The following is a 7,904-nucleotide window of genomic DNA, read 5'->3' on the forward strand; positions in this document are numbered from 1 at the left end:
CATAATCAATCTTGGAAATCCACATCATTGCAGTGGGAAAATAGATTGACTAACTCACATCTCTGCTTACATTTAATATTCCATTAATTTGGGAAGGATCATAAAGTGTTTTAGTCTCCAGAGTATCTCAAAGTCTGAAAGTAAATAAGCAGTTGTCAACTGTATCATCAAATGACTATTACCTATTTTGTTTAATTGTATCAATGAAAACTCAAAAATAAAATTTGTGTAGTTAAAACTTGCCTAGGCAGTCCAGGTTCTCAAGATGCAGGATATAATCAAAGTGATTGAATGTTGTGACATGTGAAAGACTTAAGTGTAAATTCTATAGGTCGCTTTATGTTTGAAATTGTATTTCTAGAGTAGTTAAGCCTACTATGGTGGATGAGTAAAGGTTTGGGGATATGTCTTTTAGAAGAGGATAGATTGATTATTGGAAAAGATGGCAGAGAAACTGGGACTGATTGACTGAGAATATACCGCACATGTACTACTTTGTTTAATCCTCCTTTTATAAGTTCATATGTGAGAGAATTTTTTTTTGCTTCTTTTACGGCTTTTTGATATCATCTAAAAGGCACACCCACATATCTGTATCACATTTGGAACTTTAGAATGTCTTTATTGGACTCCAGAAAAATGCACACATGATTATTAATATCATGGATTACAGATAGCATATTAATTTTTTAATGTACAGGTTAATACTCATTTGCATTTCAGAAATAACGTAATTATTTTGACCTTTGCAAATTCATAGTCGAATGGCATTGAAGAGCATTTTCTAATCTGTTTCAAATCATCTCCTGGTTAAAAACCATTTTTCTGAAGACTGAACCTTTTTACCTACTCTGTTATAAGATAGGAGTTTTAAGATTATATTCAGATGCATGTTGGAGTTCTCTTGGAGAAAGCCATATCAGAGTAAAAGAGAAGTAGCCACCTCTCATAGAACATCTGTCCTATCATAAGACATCTTTTTGTCATAATTGTATTCCCCATCAATTGTATCCTATTAGGAGATTATGCTAAATATAGGAAAGTTTCCAAACATACCCCATGTTTAGAATGTGTTTCACACTCTTTCTGCCTCCCATTGGCTCGTCCAGGCAGGAGTGCTTTTCCCTATAACAATCAGCAGGCCAGTAGGCACTCCTGTATATGTGGACTATCCTAGACAACTCCAGTAGAGATGGGTTTTGAAAGAGCTATCCACAGCCAGTAACTCAGTTTCCAAGACAGATTATAGATGTATATATGAATACACACCCAGAGTCTTTGACACCATTCATCACTGAAATCTTCTTCTCCTAGTACAAATAGATTGGTTTTCTTCGATAATCACACTCTGATGTGAAGTAATGAGAATAAGTTGAAACCGTAAATACATTTCACAGCATGGAAATTGATACCTGTGTACTGACTAGTTTTGCTGCTGCTGTTGCTAAAAATCAGGCCATCTTAGTATATTTGTTCCTGTTTAACCATGCTATCTGTTCTTCTTAGCTTTCAAGGAAGATAGTATAGAATTGATACCCGTTTAGAAGTGGTACTTAAAATTTTTACACCTAATTTGTACTTGTGGTGGGATGGTACAGGTTCAGAATAGAGATGACTGTATCTGAATAAAAAGCAGAAAGTTTTGGAGTCAAGCTGAAGAGTGTTAATGTCCCAGCAATGACCCTAACAAGCTATGTGATATTGGTTAATTCAGCTAACCTTTTTCACCCAAATAATAATATGCAGTAAGAGGTGTACTTTGAAAATGTTGTACATAAAGTGCTGAGCATGGTGTTGGCTAGTGGTTTGCATCTCCTTACGAGTAAAGTTTCTTTCCCCATCTTTCCCTCAAAATAGTGTGTTGCAAGAATGGAGATGCTTGGCATGTCATAAATTCCTGGCATTAAATGTATATTGCCTTGGAATAATTAGCACCTTTTCACTCTTTAAGGTATGAATCTAAAGCTAATGAGGTGAGTTTTACCTTGCAAAAGAAAAATCTGAAATTTTCTCAGTTTAGTTGCCGCATTAATTGTCTAAGATTGAAGTGCCAGGTTTCTCCAAATTCCTACAAAATTATACTGGTATAGAATTTATGATTATCAACTTGAAATGATCATTTCCTCTCCATAAAATGATAATGGAACTAGATGCCATAATTTGAGAATTAGAGGAAAGCATATTTGTTTTTTATGGTACTGTCTTTTTAGAGTAAAATCCTAATTTCTCCCAGATATATGTTGAAATGCCACCACAGTGAAATTTCTAATGAAGGTTGTTTAAAAAGTTACATAGGGAGACCTTCAAGATGGTAGAGGAGTAAGACGTGAAAATCACCTTCCTCCCCACAAATACATCAAAAATACATCTACATGTGGAACAACTCTTACAGAACACCTACTGAACGCTGGCAGAAGACCTCACAGACTTCCCCAAGGCAAGAAAATCCCCACATACGTGGGTAGGGCAAAAGAAAAAAGAAAAAACAGAGACAAAAGAATAGGGATGGGACCTATACTTCTGGGAGGGAGCTGTGAAGGAGGGAAAGTTTCCACACACTAGGAAGGCCCTTCGCAGATGGGGATGGGGGTGGGGGGGCGGTAAGCTACAGAGCCACAGAGGAGAGCACAGCAACAGGGGTGAAGAGGGCAAAGCAGAGAGATTTCCACACAGAGGATTGGTGCTGACCAACACTGACCAGCCTGAGAGGCTTGTCTGCTCACCCACCAGGGCGGGGTGGGGCTGGGAGCTAAGGCTTGGTCTTCAGAGGTCAGAAACCAGGGAGAAGACTGGGGGTGGCTGCATGAACACAGCCTGAGTGGGCTAGTGCGCCACAGCTAGCTGGGAGGGAGTCCAGAAAAAGTCTGGAGCCGCCTAAGAGGCAAGAGACCATTGTTTTGGGGTGAGCGAGGAGAGGGGATTCCTTCCCTGTCTGCCCACAGAAGGCAGACCACCGCCTAAATGAGCTCCAGAGACGGGCGTGAGCCATGGCTATCATCTCAGACACCAGAGACGGGCATGAAATGCTAATGCTGCTGCTGCAGCCACCAAGAGTCCTGTGTGAAGCACAGATCACTATCCACACATCCCTGGGAGCCTGTGCAGCCGCCACTGCCAGAGTCCCGTGATCCAGGGACAACTTCCTCAGGAGAACACACGGCACACCTCAGGCTGTTGCAATGTCATGCTGGCCTCTGCCACCACAGGCTCACCCTGCATTCCAATTATAACTACCATACCCCTCCCTTCCCCCGGCCTGAATGAGCCAGAGCTCCCTAATCAGCCGCTGTTTTAACCCCATCCTGTCAAGGTGGGAACACATGCCTGAGGGCGACCTACACACAGAGGTGGGGCCAAAACCAAAGCTGAACCCCGGGAGCTGTGCGAACAGAGACTAGAAAGGGAAATTTCTCCATGCAGCCTCAGGAGCAGTGGATTAAATCCCCACAATAACTTGATGTACCATGCATCTGTGGAATACCTGAATAGACAACGAATCATCCCAAAATTGAGACGGTAGACTTTGGGAGCAACTGCAGACTTGGGGTTTGCTGTCTGTGACTGATTTGATTTTGATTTTTATGTCTATCTTAGTATACTTTTTAGTGCCTGTTATTGGTGGATTTGTTTATTGGTTTGGTTGCTCTCTTCTTTTTTTTATTCTTATTTTTTAATTTTAATAATTTTTTATTTTATTTTACTTTTTCTTTCTTTTTTTCTTCCTTTTCTTCTGAGCCATGTGGCCGACAGGGTCTTGGTGCTACAGCCTGGTGTCAGGCCTGAGCCTCTGAAGTGGGAGAGCCAAGTTCAGGACATTGGACCACCAGAGACCTCCTGGCCCCACATAATAGCAGTTGGCAAGAGCTCTCCCAGAGATCTCCGTCTCCATGCTAAGACCCAACTCCACCCAAAGGCCAGCAGATGGCACCACTGGTTGCCCCATGTGAAACAACTTGCAAGACAGGAACACAGCACCACCCATTAGCAGAGAAGCTGCCTAAAATCTTACTAAGTTCACAGACACCCCAAATCACACCAGTGGACGCAGCCCTACCCACTAAAAGGACAAGATCCATCCCCACCCACAAGAACACAGGCACCAGTCCCCTCCACCGGGAGGCTTACACAAGCCACGGAACCAACCTCACCCACTGGGGGCAAACACCAAAAACAATGGGAAATGCGAACCCATAGCCTGCAAAAAGGAGACCCCAAACATAGTAAGTTAAGCAAAATGAGAAGACAGAGAAATATGCAGGAGATGAAAGAGCAGGGTAAAAACCCACCAGACCAAACAAATGAAGAGAAAGTAGGCAGTTTACCTGAAAAAGAATTCAGAGTGATGACAGTAAAGATGATCCAAAATCTTGGAAACAGAATGGAGAATATTCAAGAAACGTTTAACAAGGAACTAGAAGAACTAAAGAGCAAACAAACAACGATGACCAACACAATAAATGAAATTTAAAATTCTCTAGAAGAAATCAAGAGCAGAATAACTGAGGCAGAAGAACGGATAAGTGACCTGGAAGATAAAATAGTGGAAACAACTACTGCAGAGCAGAATAAAGAAAAAAGAATGAAAAGAATGGAGGGCAGTCTCAGAGACCTCTGGGACCACATTTAATGCACCAACATTCAAATTATAGGGGCCCCTGAAGAAGAAGAGAAAAATAAACGGTCTGAGAAAATATTTGAAGAGATTACAGTTGAAAACTTACCTAACATGGGAAAGGAAATAGTCAATCAAGTCCAGGAAGCACAGAGAGTCCCATAGAGGATAAATCCAAGGAGAAACACACTAAGACACATATTAATCAAAGTATCAAAAATTAAATACAAAGAAAAATATTTAAAGCAGCAAGGGAAAAGCAACAAAGAACATACAAGGGAATTCCCATAAGGTTAACAGCTGATCTTTCAGCAGAAACTCTGCAAGCCAGAAGGGAGTGGCAGGACATATTTAAAGTGATGAAAGGGAAAAACCTACAACCAAGATGACTCTACACAGCAAGGATCTCATTCAGATTTCATGGAAAAATTAAAACCTTTACAGACAAGCAAAAGTTAACAGAATTCAGTACCGCCAAACCAGCATTACAACAAATGCTAAAGGAACTTCTCTAGGCAGGAAAAACAAGAGAAGGAAAAGACCTAAAAAACAAACCCAAAACAATTAAGAAAATGGTAATAGGAACATACATATCGATAGTTACCTTAAATGTAAATGGATTAAGTGCTCCAACCAAAAGACATAGCCTGGCTGAATGGATACTAAAACAGGACCTGTATATACGCTGTCTACATGAGACCCACTTCAGACTGAGGGACACATACAGACTGAAGTGAAGGCATGGAAAAAGATATTCCATGCAAATGGAAATCAGAAGAAAGCTAGAGTAACAATTCTCATATCAGACAAAATAGAGTTTAAAATAAAGACTATTACAAGAGACAAAGAAGGACACTACATAATGATCAAGGGATCAATCCAAGAAGGAGATATAACAATTGTAAATATTTATGCACCCAACAGAGGAGCACCTCCAATGCATAAGGCAAATGCTAACAGCCATAAAAGGGGAAATCAACAGCAACACAATAATAGTAGGGGACTTTAACACCCCACTTTCACCAATGGACAAATCATCCAAAATGAAAATAAGTAAACACAAACTTTAAATGATACATTAGACCAGATCGATTATTGCTATTTATAGGACATTCCATCCAAAACAACAGAATACACTTTCTTCTCAAGTGCTCATGGAACATTCTCCACAGTAGATCATATCTTTGGTCACAAATCAAGCCTTGGTAAATTTAAGAAAATTGAAATGGTATAAAGTAACTTTTCCGACCATAATGCTATAAGACTAGATATCAACTACAGGAAAAAAACTGTAAAAAATACAAATGCATGGAGGCTAAACACTGCACTACTAAATAACCAAGAGATCACTGTAGAAATCAGAGGAAATAAAAAAATACCTAGAAACAAATGACAGTGAAAACATGATGACCCAAAACCTAAGGGATGCAGCAAAAGCAGTTCTAACAGGGAAGTTTATAGCAGTACAGTCTTACCTCAAGAAACAAGAAAAATCTCAAATAAACAACCTAACCTTATACCTAAAGCAATTAGAGAAAGAACAAAAAAACCCAAATTTAGCAGAAGGAAAGAAATCATACAGATCAGATCAGAAATAAATGAAAAAGAAATGAAGGAACCAATAACAAAGATGAATGAAACTAAAAGCTGGTTCTTTGAGAAGATAAATTGATAAACCATTAGCCAGACTCCTCAAGAAAAAGAGGGAGAAGACTCAAAACAACAGAATTAGAAATGAAAAAGGAGAAGTATCAACTGACACTGCAGAAATACAAAGGATCATGAGAGATTACTACGGCAAGTATATGCCAATAAAATGGACAACCTGGAAGAAATTGGACAAATTATTAGAAAAGCACAACCTTCCGAGACTGAACCAGGAAGAAATAGAAAATATAAACAGATCAGTCACAAGCACAGAAATTGAGACTCTGATTAAAAATCTTCCAACAAACAAAAGCCCAGGACCAGATGGCTTCACAGGCGAATTCTATCAAACATTTAGAGAAGAGCTAACACCTCTTCTTCTCAAACTCTTTCAAATCATAGCAGAGGAAGGAACACTCCCAAACTCATTCTATGAGGACACCATCACCCTGATACCAAAACCAGACAAAGATGTAACAAAGAAAGAAGACTACAGGCCAATATCACTGATGAATATAGATGCAAAAATCCTCAACAAAATACTAACAAACAGAATCCAACAGCACATTAAAAGGATCATACACCATGATCAAGTGGGGTTTATCCCAGGAATGCAAGGATGCTCCAATATATGCAAATCAGTCAATGTGATACACCATATTAACAAACTGAAGGAAAAAACCCATATGATCATCTCAATAGATGCAGAAAAAGCTTTTGATGAAATTCAACACCGATTTATGATAAAAGCTCTCCAGAAAGTGGGCATACAGGGAACTTACCTCCACATAATAAAGGCCATATATGACAAACCCACAGCCAACATCATTCTCAAAGGTGAGAAACTGAAACCATTTCCAGTAAGATCAGAAGCAAGACAAGGTTGCCCACTCTCACCACTATTATTCAACAGTTTTGGAAGTTTTAGCCATAGCAATCAGGCGAAAAAGAAATAAAAGGAATCCAAATCGGAAAAGAAGAGGTAAAGCTGTTACTGTTTGCAGATGACATGATACTATACATAGAGAATCTTAAAGATCGTAACAGAAAACTACTAGAGCTAATCAATGAATTTGGTAAAGTAGCAGGATACAAAATTAATGCACAGAAATCTCTTGCATTCCCATACACTGATGATGAAAAATTTGAAAGAGAAATTAAGGAAACACTTCTATTTACCATCGCAACAAAAAGAATAAAATACCTACTGAAGGAGACAAAAGACTTGTATGCATAAAACTATAAGCCACTGATGAAAGAAATTAAAGATGATACAAACAGACGGAGAGGTAAACCATGTTCTTGGATTGGAAGAATCAACATTGTGAAAATGACTATACTACCCAAAGCAATCTACAGATTCAGTGCAATCCCTATCAAACTACCAATGGCGTTTTTCTCAGAACTAGAACAAAAAATTTCACAATCTGTATGGAAACACAAAAGACCCTTAATTGCCAAAGCAATCTTGAGATTGAAAAATGGAGCTGGAGGAATCAGGCTCCTTGACTTCAGACTATACTACAAAGTTACAGTAATCCAGACAGTATGGTACTGGCACATAAACAGAAATATAAATCGATGGAACAGGACAGAAAGCCCAGAGATAAACCTACCGACATATGGTCACCTTAACCTTGATAAA

This window comes from Physeter macrocephalus, chromosome 8 (genome assembly GCF_002837175.3).
Source record: "Physeter macrocephalus isolate SW-GA chromosome 8, ASM283717v5, whole genome shotgun sequence".
Classification (NCBI taxonomy): Eukaryota; Metazoa; Chordata; class Mammalia; order Artiodactyla; family Physeteridae; genus Physeter; species Physeter macrocephalus.